The sequence below is a fragment of the Lynx canadensis genome, chromosome D4, assembly GCF_007474595.2.
Source record: "Lynx canadensis isolate LIC74 chromosome D4, mLynCan4.pri.v2, whole genome shotgun sequence".
In the NCBI taxonomy this organism is placed as follows: Eukaryota; Metazoa; Chordata; class Mammalia; order Carnivora; family Felidae; genus Lynx; species Lynx canadensis.
This window is the reverse complement of record NC_044315.2, coordinates 43,376,945-43,389,699: the sequence shown is the minus strand read 5'-3', so window position 1 is coordinate 43,389,699 and position 12,755 is coordinate 43,376,945. Positions and strand designations below refer to the sequence as shown.

Genomic DNA, 12,755 nt, shown 5'->3' with positions numbered 1-12,755 from the left:
TTTCCCACTAACCACGTTTTCCTTTGAAAAAATTGTAACTGCACAATATAGCAGCCATCCACCCACCTGCTTGCCCACCATAGAACTGTCAGAAAAAGAACGAAGAATCTGAAGATGGAGAATAGTATCTAACAAGCTGGGATGATTTGTGATTTGTGCATTTTATCGTTAAATTAATAAATGATAGTATATATTCTATTTTAAAGGCTTATTTTCTATGCTTTAAAAAAATGTTTATTTATTTATTTTGAGAGAGAGAAAGACAGCGTGTGCACAGGTAGGGGAGGGGCAGAGAGAGAATCCCAAGTAGACTCTGCATTGTCAGCACAGAGCCTGATGTGGGGCATGATCGCACGAATTATGAGATCATGACCTGAGCCAAAGTCAAAAGTCAGAGGCTTAACTGACTGAGCCACCCAGGTGCCCCAAGGGCCTCTTGTTTTCAATCAATTTTTTTACTTTGAGATAATTATACATTCACATGCAGTTGTAAGAGATAACACAATCTTGTGTACTCTTTACCTAGATTCCCCCAATAGTAACATCTTATAAAACTATAGTATCATAACTAGGACATTGACATTGATAAGTTAAACTAAAGAACATTCCCATCACTAAAGGAGCCCAAATGCTGCCCCAACCCTGCCTTAATCCTTTGGTAACTCTTAATCTCTTTGCCATTTCTAAAATTTTGTCATTTCAAGAACGTTATAAGAATGGAATTCTATAGTACTGTAATTAAAAAAAAATTTTTTTTCCACTCAGAATAATTCTTTGGAGATTATATGGGGTCTCTAATGGTACCATGGTTGTGTGCTTGCTTCACTTGTTGAAGGACATCCGGGTTGTTTCCTGATGTGTCTATTTAAATAAAGCTGCTATAAATATTTCTGTACAAGTCTTTATGTGAACATGCCCAGGAGTGCCATTGCTAGGGCATACGGTAGTTGCATGTTTAGTTTTTAAAGAAACTGCTGAACTGTTTTCCAGAGTGGCTATATCATTTCACATTCCCATCGGTAACGTATGAGTGATCCAGTTTCCCTCCATCCTTGCCAGCATTTGGTGTTGCCATTGGTTTTAATTTTAGCCATTCTGATAGGTGTGCAGTGATATCTCATTGTGGTTTGAGTTCCCATTTCCCTGATGTTGAATATTTTTTCACATGCTTTCTTGCTGTCTTTATATCCTCTTTGGTAAAATGTCTCTTCGTGTCATTTGAGCAGTGTCTAACTGGAATATTATTTTCTGTTGAGTTTTGCAAGTTCTTTACATTCTAGATATTAGTCCTCTGGCAGATATGTGGTTTGCAAACTTTCTCTTACTGGTATTGTGACAGTATTTACGTTAAACTACTGCATCAACCTGGGGAGAATTGACATTCTATGTTGAATCTTCGAATACACGAACACTGTATCTCTATTTATTTAGATCTCTTTTAACTTCTTCCATCAGTGTTTTATGGTTTCTGACACACATGTTCTATATACATTTTGTTAGATTTATTCCTAATTATTTTGATTTTTTTTGAGGGATGGTTAATTACATTGTATTTTCAATTTCACTGTTCACTGACAGTACATAGATATACTGCTGATTTTTGTATATACTGTAACCTTGTTAAACTTACATGTTAGTTCCAGGACTTGTTGTGGGTGGATTTCTTATAATTTTCTAAGTAGGTGATCATTTTGTCTGCAAATAGTGTTATTTCTTCCTTTCTGATCTGTATGCCTTTCATTTCCTTTTCTTGCATTATTTCACTGGATAGAGCTTCCAGCCCTGAGTAAGAATGCTAGAACTGAATAAGAATGCAGAGTAAGAGTGGTGATAGTGGGTTTGGGGTATGACGAGTGATTTTCAATTGATACTTGGACATTTTCATATTACGTTATGCAAATCTGGATCTTATTTAAGCCTACTGTCTTAGTTGGCTTTCTCTGCAACCACTAAGGTGGGGGAGCAGGAAAGGGCCACCTTATTACTACCCAATGGAAATAGAGGTCCAGATTCTACAGCTGCCTCCTTTGTCACTCAAATGGGGGACTCCTCTGCCGAGCAGAGCAGTGGTGGGACTTCTGGCTCCCCACATGGTCTCTACTGGCTCCACTGTGGGAGGGGCCTTAGTGCTGTTGGGTAGTAGGTGAAAGTCCTGACCCTCCAAAAGGCCTTCTGTAACACCACCCCAGAGTAAAGGGTAAAGAAGGTGTCGCAAGGTGAGGGTAGAATTCCAGGTTCCCAATGTGCTTTCTACCCTGCTTTTCACCCTGTGGGGATGAAATTTGTCTTTTCTGACACCACATCCATGGGGGTACTGAGGAACAATCACTTCACATCAGATGAGGTGAAGTCTAGGTTCCCCAGTCAGCCTTTGCTGGTGTGGGTGGCAATGAATCATGGTTTTTTGTTTTGAAGTAGAGCTTCCCAAAAGTTTTCTGTCTGGTTAAGCCACCCCTTTCCCGGTCCTCTGGCTAGAGAGAGAGGTCTTCGGTTGAGGCATTTTTTTCGTGTTCCCATTGCATCTGCGGATGGCTGGCTTCTTCAGCTCTGAGTTTGGGAGTTAGGAGGCAAAAAGAGAACCCAAGGAGGTAACAACTGTGTAGTACCACTGTCCCCGAGGTCTCTAGCCAGTCTGCTTTTTCCTCTCCACCTTTGAGTCTTCAGTTTGTTTTATGTACAGTCGCCATGGATTTTAATTGTATTTAACAAGAAGAACGGGGACAAGTGCATGTGCGCCACCTTCCCGGAAGTAGAGGTTCTGTGTACGTGACATTTTAATGGGCCTTTATCAGCTGGGGCTAAAAATCCAGCACTTTGTGTACACGGCCACAAGCTACAATTAAAAGAACCATTTATTAAGCACCTCGGGGAAATAAGGGTCCATATGAACTAATTTTTTATGTACCCTAAGCTTACTTCTTTGTAAGCCAAATGGATTTAGTTTTGTTTTAACCATTTTATAGGCAGGACACTACAAGGTTGTTCCCTCTTCTGTACCTTCTTCACATTAACTGTGAAGAAACCCCTAACTCAACAATGCCATTTAACTTGCTTTTTATACTTTATGTTTTCTCCCTCATCTATTGATCCATCATTCCTGCCTGCACTGTCACACAGCCTCCTGTTACAAGCTGTCCTCTTTCTTCTCCTCTTCCTTTTTAACTGTGCTCTAGGTATAGGTTGTTAAGCTCATTAAAACTATGTTCCAAGGCAGAAGCTTGAGTAAGGTCTGAATACGTGCATAGGCTTTCCATCCTTATTTTGACTGTTTAGGGGTCTTTTTCCTTATCTCACCTGTATGTACTCCATATATATGAGACTGTGTAAGACCTGAAGTGGAGATGAGTGACTTTGAACTATGATGGTTTCCAAGAATAACACAGGGTGATAATAGGGGAATAATCTGCAATGACAGTGAATAAATCCCAGCGTATTTTCCTTACCTCCCTACCTGCAGAAAGCTCCCTGCTCTAACTCCAAATATACCTTAAGTCTAACCCGCCCCTCTGTTGCTATAATCTAATGTTGTCACCTTCTCTGGCTGGACTGCAGCACAGCCTAACTGATCTCACTTCCACCTGTCACTATAGTCTCTTCTTGTGACAGCTACAGTGATCTTTCTCAAACATGAATCCGATTATGTAACTCTTCAGTTTAAATTATCCAGTGCTTTATCAGGGCGCGTAGAACAAAATTTCAAACTCCTTTTCACAACCAACCGTGTCCTCTATGGATTCAGGCCCAACTGTCAACCTCTCCTACCTCACTGGAGCCACACTCCCCATCAATCACTGCTCTGGCCACACTGACCTCCTTTCTCTTCCTAAAACATCGGCTCATGTACCAGGGCTCTTCCCTTTTCCTGACAGCCTCTAGGTACAGACTTCTGCATGGCTGTCTTCTCCAGTTGTTCCTCAGGTGCAAATAATATCTCCTACTAGGACCTTTCCTAACCACCCCATCTAAATCAGGCATTCCTTTATCCCTGGCCAGTCATTATGTCTCTTACCACCAACTTCATAAGCAAAGAAATATCCGAATTTATCATTTATTTGTGTATTCTCTGTCCCCATCCCTCACCAAGTAACCTCCATAAAAGCAGGGATCACATCACTCTTGTTCTCTTCTTTATTCCTACTGCCTAATCCGGGCACATTGGTAGGTCCTCAATCAATATCTAGTAAGTGAATATATGTGTGCGTTTCGTATGCTATGTGTATTCTGAATTTGTTTTTGCTTTCGTAACAACCCCGAGGCAGGTAAAGTACTTTTTTTATGTAATCAAAGAATTGAGGTTCAGAGAGGCTTCACGGATTGCCCAAGATCACAGAGCAGCAGGTAGTAGGGGTAACCTAGATTTTTGACCTAAAGTCTGGTGCTTGTTATACGGAATCTCCGATCCTTGTCTGTGGACTGGCTGTCTCAGAACTCCCTGGGTACTTATTAAAAACATAATCTTCCTGCTATAATACAAATTGCCCCACTGTGCAATAAAAACAACTGTGCCAATGGAGAAAAGTAGGTAAGGGACCAGAGAGTTTCAGGCTCACAATTACTAAGTTATTTTTCCTATAGGAATTTTAATAATAAAGTTTTTTTTTATAGCTGCAAGTGTATAGCTATAAAATTCAAATGTCACTGAATTCAATCCAGCCCTTAATTAATTACATTGAGTTTTTGCTCAAAAGTAATGGCCTTTTGTCCTGTCACTAGAGGTGCTCTCATTTGCAGAGGCTACTTGTACATTTCTCACTACCTTCATGATCCATTGTTAAGACAAATCACGTTACCCAAGTATTTGTAATTATAAAATACTGTTTCTTTCTCTTTTTTAAATGTTTATCAATTTGTTTTGAGAGAGAGAGAGAGCTTGAGCAGGGGAGAGGCAGACAGAGAAGGAGAGAGAGAGAATCCCAAGCAGCCTCCGCACTGTCAGCACAGAGCTCCACATGGGGCTCAAACCCATGAACTATGAGATCATGACCTGAGCTAAAATTAAGAGTCAGATGGTTAACCAACTGAGACACCCAGGTGCCCCTGAAAATAACGTTTATCAACCTCTTACATCTATTAGAAAAAGCTTGTATATATTACTGAGTCCCATTCCAGACCTGCTAAATTTGAATCTTAGGTGGTTTAAAACCAGCACACAGGGCAACGACTTTGACTTGGGACACAAAGTTTCTCCCTACCCCAAGAGTAAGGCAACCGTGAGATGGTTTTCGGTCCCCTTTGATTTACTCCACCGTGGTTCCCAAGGAAACAGATTCATCCAGTGTGCATAACTATGCCATTCCAGTATACAGGAGAAGCTTTGCCAGTGACAGAGTTCAGACTTCTGATAAAGTTTTCTGTCCTGGAATGGAAGCTATAATCTCCATTTTCAACAAGTTCAGAGGTAATTCTGATACAAAGTCAGGTTTGAAAATCAACAGATACACTCTTCTGGTTTTTCTGTAACTGATTTCTCTGATTCTGGTGAGTTGGAAAGATTTCTTTTAAGAGACCTTTACTAGTTCCTATTTGAAAATTTCAAGTTGGACCTTGATTTTAATGGTCAGCTAACAACAACAACAACAACAACAACAACAACAGCACCACCAGCAGCAACAACATGAACCTATTCTAGATCATCTGGATGATGACCTAATAAGTGAGTGCTGCTAAGTGATGCCATGCCTAGGTTTGTGTCTGATTATATTCACGTTAATGAGTTTGATTTGAAAAAAAAAATTTTTAATGTTTATTTATCTTTGAGAGACAGAGAGAGACAGAGCATGAGCGGGGAAGGGATAGAGAGAGGGAGACACAGAATCCGAAGCAGGCTCCAGGCTCGAAGCTGTCAGCACAGAGCCCGACACAGGGCTCGACCTCACAAACTGCAAGATCATGACCTGAGCCGAAGTCGGACACTCAACCGACTGAGCCACCCAGGTGCCCCTGAGTATGACTTTTAATTATGGAAGTTAATTAAGACGAAAAAAAAGACTAGAGATGCACAGAGGGAGTGAAATGATAAATCAAATGTTTGTGCTAAGACGATGCTCAAAAACAAAAGTCACGGCATGCTGTACTCAGAATGGCTTTCACAGTAGGCAAAACAGAAAAGTCCCACGGGACTTGGGCCGTGACGGCAGGGCCTCTGCAGTGTGAGGGGTACCTGGGCTGTCAGGCTGGTGGGCACATGCTGCTGGCATCTCTTCCCTTCTTCAAGTCAGCATCAGCCAGCAGAGTAAATTCACACTCACTGATGTAAACCGATAGGGTTTATAGATAGGCTTTCCTTTAATCTATGCATTTCTCTTACAGCTGACTAAGAGTGAGAGAGAAGGAGATTAAGCCTAGTTATACATGCCTAAGAGAAACAAAGAAATGGAAACAAAGGCAAGTGTTTCCATTTACTGGGCCTAATATGAGGAATCAAGCCTGTCCGAGAGAGTCAGACCTAGAAACAGCAGCATGAAGGGAATCTTTTTTGCTCAGTTCAGATCTCATACCCCTTAGCTTTTGGATTATGGTTCCTGTTAGAAGTCATGTGGAAGAGGGGAGATAGAGCCTCACTAGCGATAAGCAAGGGCAGCCCTTGTCACAGGGTGAACGTGAGGCACAGCTAAACCTGTGTGTCGGTATCCAATGGTGTGCTACTTTGTGATGCCTCTACAGCAGAGGAGTTCGGCCACCCAGGCACTGTCCTTACCCTGAAGGATGAGCAATGGAGAGACAGGTATGGATAAATGAGCAGCTCCAGGAGCAAATGCTCAGAAATACATTCCTGGGTGTGGCCTAGGTTCTGGCTCATGCCTCTTTCCCGCATGTGTAGCTCTGGGTAAAATCAAAACCCAGTGGGAAAAAATCTGAACATATGTGCCTGAAAAATATCTTTGGCCCAGTATAAAGGTGATTGAGAGAGGAGCCAGAGGAGATGGAAGGTTTGTTTTTTGAGTGCAGCCAAGAACAGAGAGCATTGTGAGTAACTTTTTCTCAGGGCCCAAGTCCAGGCCTCTGCTAATAGGAACTTTGTTTTTAACAGCATGATGCCTTCCATTTTAGAAGCTCCGGCTGAGGCAGATTTACTACTAACCAACTCCTTTCTTCTTCTCAGTCACACAGCTAGGTCACTTCTCAGCCTCTTTGCAGTTAGGTGTGAGCAAGGTACCAAGTTCTAGCTGATGGAATGCGAGAATACCACTTCTTGGCCCTACCTTTGAAATCCATCCTGAGCAATGATTTATTTCAGACTTTATGTGAACAAGAAACAGTCTATCATATTTACCCATCATATATTTGCGTTTTTTTTTTTTTTTTGTTACAGTAGTTAGCAAGGGCTAATTAATCCAGGCTTAGTGAATATCTGTTAACTCATTGAATGAATCAAATGGGTCCTTCTTTCAATTCTCCTAACCTTATGAGTCACAAATATCATTTGAAAAAGGTTCTTTACTATTGTGAGCCATCAAAAGTGAATCATACTTCAAAGACTTGAGGTTCTTACTGTGTAGCTGGAGGCAATCTATGCTGGGAAATGTGCATGTGCGTTTATTCCCAGGCAGAATGGGACATGTTGAAGATGACTGTGGTACAGGGCAGTGACAGAAATGGGAACTGCGGGCGGTGGGTTTAGAGACTACCTGAGAGCTCCAGAAAGGATGTGCCAACGGCACATAGGTTTGAGATTCTGAAGCCTGAACTAGCGATTGGCAGAGTCCTCCTAGGGTACCATTCAGGTATGGACTCTGGGTAACATGCATGAGGACTGAGCAGCAAAAAAAAAAAAAGCATGATAAACTAGTGATGTCTACAGTGGGCATGGGCACGAGAAGGGGCAGCCCACACATCAGGTGTCTGGACTCCATCACTGGAGAGTGACCTTAGGCAAGTTATTTAATCTCTTTGTGCCTTGGTTTTCTACTTCTATGACTGCAGAGAAGAATAGACACATTAATGTATGTAAAGCTGTTAGAAGGATTCCTTAGCACAGTATGAGGTTTGAATAAATGTTAGCGATTATCGGCATCAGAACTGCAAAATGGGAGGAAATGCTGTGACGGTGTTGGGAACTTCTGGTAAACTAAGAAGCAAGTTTAAAGAAAATAAAGAGGAAATGAACAAGAAAAAAGAGAAGGATCAAATCTGTTAGTGAGAAGGAACTCAACTGTTTCAATTTTGAAAAACTGTGAAGGTTTCAGGATAATTACAAAAAGAAGAAATTTAAATACGATGGATTCTCCCGAAACTGCCATCAGCATCTGGACAGACACAGAGAGCTTAAAAGTCACCCCAGGATTGGTCTTGTTGGAGACCCCAGAAAGTATCTACTTGCAGAGAAATGAGACTGCGTATGCCAGGCTGACTTGCCAGGGACCCCTGCAGTACAGTTCAGGAAGCCAGCTGTGATAGCCAGTGGCCCCAAATCTCAATTCAGGAGAAAGGTGAAGAAGGTAGTGACACCCACTAATGAAAAGATTATTCAGCAATGAGGTGTTACAAATGCCACATACTTTCAATATCTAAAACAAAGCAAACTGTATTCAGCCCAGATTTAATCAATGGATGATGTCTTGTAATAAATGAAACTATCCAAACAATGCCATAAGAAATGCTCACTTCTGTAAGTATCACCGGTTTCTCACACGGGCCACTGGAGGTAAATCTGCAAAAGCTCTCTGAAGTGAGAATTCCCGGTTGAAGAATTTGAGACTCATGAGTTAAATACAGTTAACCACGATCAGTGCGATCTCATAAAAGCCCTTATAAATACCAACATCTTAGACATCTGAAATTAGTAATGATGGATACTGACTATTACCAGTTACCATCCTGCGCTGGCCAGAAACTTTTCAGGATCTGGCTACCTGGCAATTTCAACAAGAGTTGCTTTGTTACAGATAATAGTTATACTGAAAAGCATGATTTTTTTCCCCTTAGTCTGGTTCTCCTTCCAAATACCTTTCACATTTTATAGCTCAGGAGTTTTTAACTCCTTCCTGTCCTGCTGTCTCTCATGTGGGGTCTCCTCCTCTTCCATCTCCTGCCTTCTGATTGGCATCTGATCTTTCAGTCCACTCTGCTTACCCTGTCCCCTTTCTCATCACTGGTCCTTTGGAAAACTTTCCTCTCACCTATTATTTTCCTAAGACATCACTGCAAAAGCTGTACTTCTTTGCTATCTAGTCTTCTGGTTTTCCAAAGAAAGGAATAAATTTGTAAATGCTAGGATTTCAGGTACGGGGAGTTTATAGCTGGTAGTGGTGGTGGAGTGGGGACTGCTGTTCTTGATTTGCATGTAAGAAATTCATAGGAGTCTTAGGTCTTCAAGAGACTCACGTGTGCATCTGGTTAAAACCCCTCTGTTTATAATAAGGACACAGATTTATAGTTCTAAATCTGTTTCTAAATTTTGAAATGAGGCAAATACTTTGCCTAGAATCCTATTTATTCCATTATTACAATAGTTTCCTTTTTTTTGTAATAGCAAAAAATAAATGCTTCTCTTTCATCCAAATTGCTACATGGTTTTAGTTAGTGTAATCTAATAAATTATTATGCTTTGCATAATACTCTGACAACACTGGGAAATGTGGTGTAACATGTGATCAGAGAATACAGAAAACAAAATACAGAAACCAAACAGTACTGGTAAACTCCAGGCTATGTTCACAGCACAGACATGTTTAGCCTCAACATAATTTTTTTTAAAGTTTGAATTAGTTGAGCTTAGTTAAAAATGGAGATTTGTGTCTGTTTTGGTTTGGCTTATCTGGAAAAATTAGAAGGTCTATCTATATGCATTTTTCTATGTCAACAGTTAGATGAAAATGAGCTATGCCTTTCAGACAGGGTATGCTAGGCAGAATAATGCCCCCCACCTCCCAAAGATGTCTGCATCCTAATCCTTGGAATTGGTGTCCATGTTATGTTGTGTGGCAAGAGGAAACTAAGGTTGCTAACCAGCTGACTTTAAAATAGGGAAATTATTCTAGAGTATTTAGGGGGGCTCAGTCTATCATGTGAGCTCTTAAAATCAGAAGAGGGAGAAGTGTGTCAGAGAGAGGCATCATGAGAAGGGCTCAGTCCACCATTTCTAGCTTTGAAGATGGACGAAGAGGGCCAGATGCCAAGCAATGCAGTAGCTTCCAGAATCTGGGAATGGCACCCTGTTCATAGCCAGTAACAAAACAGAAACCACAGTCCTAGGTAGCAAGGAATTAAGTATTGCCAACGATCTAAATGAGCAAAAAACGAAAAGCAATCTCCCCTAGAGCTTTCAGAAATGAATGCAGCCTGTTGACATCTTGATTTTACCTTGTGAGACTTTACTAGACTTTGACCAAAGAACTGTAAGATAATATATTTGTGTTGTTTTGACAAAGTTATCACTACAACAAAGAAGGTACATAAATGACTAGTAAGCACAAAAAAGATACTTGACATCATTAATCATGAGAGAAATAGAAATTAAAATCACAATGAAATATTCTCATTCATGAGCATGGTTATAATAAAAAGAATGGACAATAACAAGCATTGGCGAGGATGTGGAGAAACTGAAACTCTCATGCATTGCTGGTGGAAATGCAAAATGGTTCGGCCACTTTGGAACACAGTTGGTAATTTCTTAAAAAGTTAAATCCAAATGTGGCACATAAACCAGCTATCCCACTTTTAGGTATCTACTCCCAAGAGAAAGGAAAACATAATTCCACACTGCACGTGAATGTTCACACAGCATTATTCACAACATACAAAAAGTAAAAACAACCCAAATATCCATCAACTGATGAATAAAATGTGGTATATTCATACAATGGAACAGTATTCCACCATAAAAAATTTAGCATATGTGTTACAATGTGGATGACGTTTGAAAACATTATGCTAAGTGAAAGTAACAAATGACCATGTATTGTGTGATCCATTGATATGAAATTCCCAGAATAGGTACATCGATGGACACATACATCAGTGCTTGCTTAGAGCTAGAGGAAATGGGGGGACTAGGGAGTGACAGTTAAAGGGTATGGATTTTATTTTCAGTATAATGAAAATGCTCTAAACTTGAGCAAGGTGATGGATGTACAACTTAAGGTACTAAAAGCCATTGAATTATATACTGTCAATGGCTGAATTGTGTAGTATGTGGATCATTTTTTAAAATTTTAAATAATTTAATAATTTATTTATTTATTTTTTTAAACGTTTATTTATTTTTGGAACAGAGAGAGACAGAGCATGAACGGGGGAGGGGCAGAGAGAGAGGGAGACACAGAATCGGAAACAGGCTCCAGGCTCTGAGCCATCAGCCCAGAGCCCGACGCGGGGCTCGAACTCACGGACCGCGAGATCGTGACCTGGCTGAAGTCGGATGCTTAACCGACTGCGCCACCCAGGCGCCCCAATAATTTAATAATTTAAATAATATTTTTTAAAAAAACAATAACCTTGGATCAGAGTGATGGTTACACAACTTAAAAATTTGCTAAAAATGGGGCGCCTGGGTGGCTCAGTCGGTTAAGGTTCTGACTTTGGCTCAGGTCATTATCTCATGGCTTGGGGGTTCAAGCCCTGTATTGGGCTCTGTGCTGACAGCTCAGAGCCTGAAGCCTGCTTCAGATTCTGTTTCTCCCTCTCTCTCTGTCCCTCCCCTGCTCACACTTTTTCTCTGTCTCTCAAAAATGAATGTTAAAAAAAAAGGTAAAAAAAAATTTGCTAAAAAAAAATCACTGAATTGCACACTGACAATGGGTGATATAAATTATACCTTGATACAGCTGAAAAAAATAGTTTTAACCCAATTTAATCTATTTGTGATGATTCGGGAACATTGTGACTATTAATTATTTGGCACCAAAAATGAGAGGAATTGGGATTTCTTTGACCTTGCTATCCTGTTTAGTTGGTGTGCCTTTAGTATAAACATTGTAGGGCCTAAGGTGGTGGTCAGGGCTCAGACTCCTTTTCAGAACATTCCCAGGCTGTGTGGCTTCCTTCTACTCTCTTGTTTTCAATACCATTTCCTAAAGATATTTTTTGCCATTGTTAGTGTGTCATTTACCTCTACTAATGATTCAGGTGGAGTCGATGATTTCTTGGAAGACTAAGGCAGCAAGTGGTGCTGTCCTCGCTTTTTCTGCATGTTCCACTGCAGAATCCTAGATAAGTGACCCCACATCTAGTACAACCATGTGATGCTGCAGTGTTTCTCAGAAACAACTAACCCAGGCTATGCTATATCCCGCTATCTGTCCAACCACCCATCCTTCCCTCATTCCTTCGGACAGATGTGGGCATCGCTTTTTCAGAATTTGAGACAGGCTAGTTTGGATCATTTGTACTTTTTATGTTTGTTTATTTTGAGAGAGCACGTGAGCAGGGGAGGGGTAGAGAGGACAGAGAGAATCCCAAGCAGGTTCTGTGCTGTCAGCGTGGAGCCCAATGCAGGGCTTCAGCTCATGAACTGTGAGATTATGAACGGAGCTGAAATCAAGAGTTGACGCTTAACTGACTGAGCCACCCAGGGGCCCCAGGATCGTGTGTACTTCATTTCCTTTAGTCTACTGAAAAGCAGAGCAGGTTAGTTGGATTCTCTTGCTAAATTCATGCCCATTTTATCTAAGTTCTGTAAAGACTAGTGCTCTGTAGTGGGCAGTCTACACATCTGTGCATACAGAACAAAACTTAAGGACGCTGATTACTCAGGATTATATCAGATAATAAAATCCCTTGATGGCAGCTTGGATTAGTCAATGGCCAATACC

General features: G+C 40.8%; 1 protein-coding gene across 1 annotated transcript in view; it reads right to left on the bottom strand.

Moving 5' to 3' along the window:
- Window positions 1–12,755, bottom strand: part of ADAMTSL1 (ADAMTS like 1) — a 379,909-nt gene that overhangs the window by 84,686 nt on the left and 282,468 nt on the right.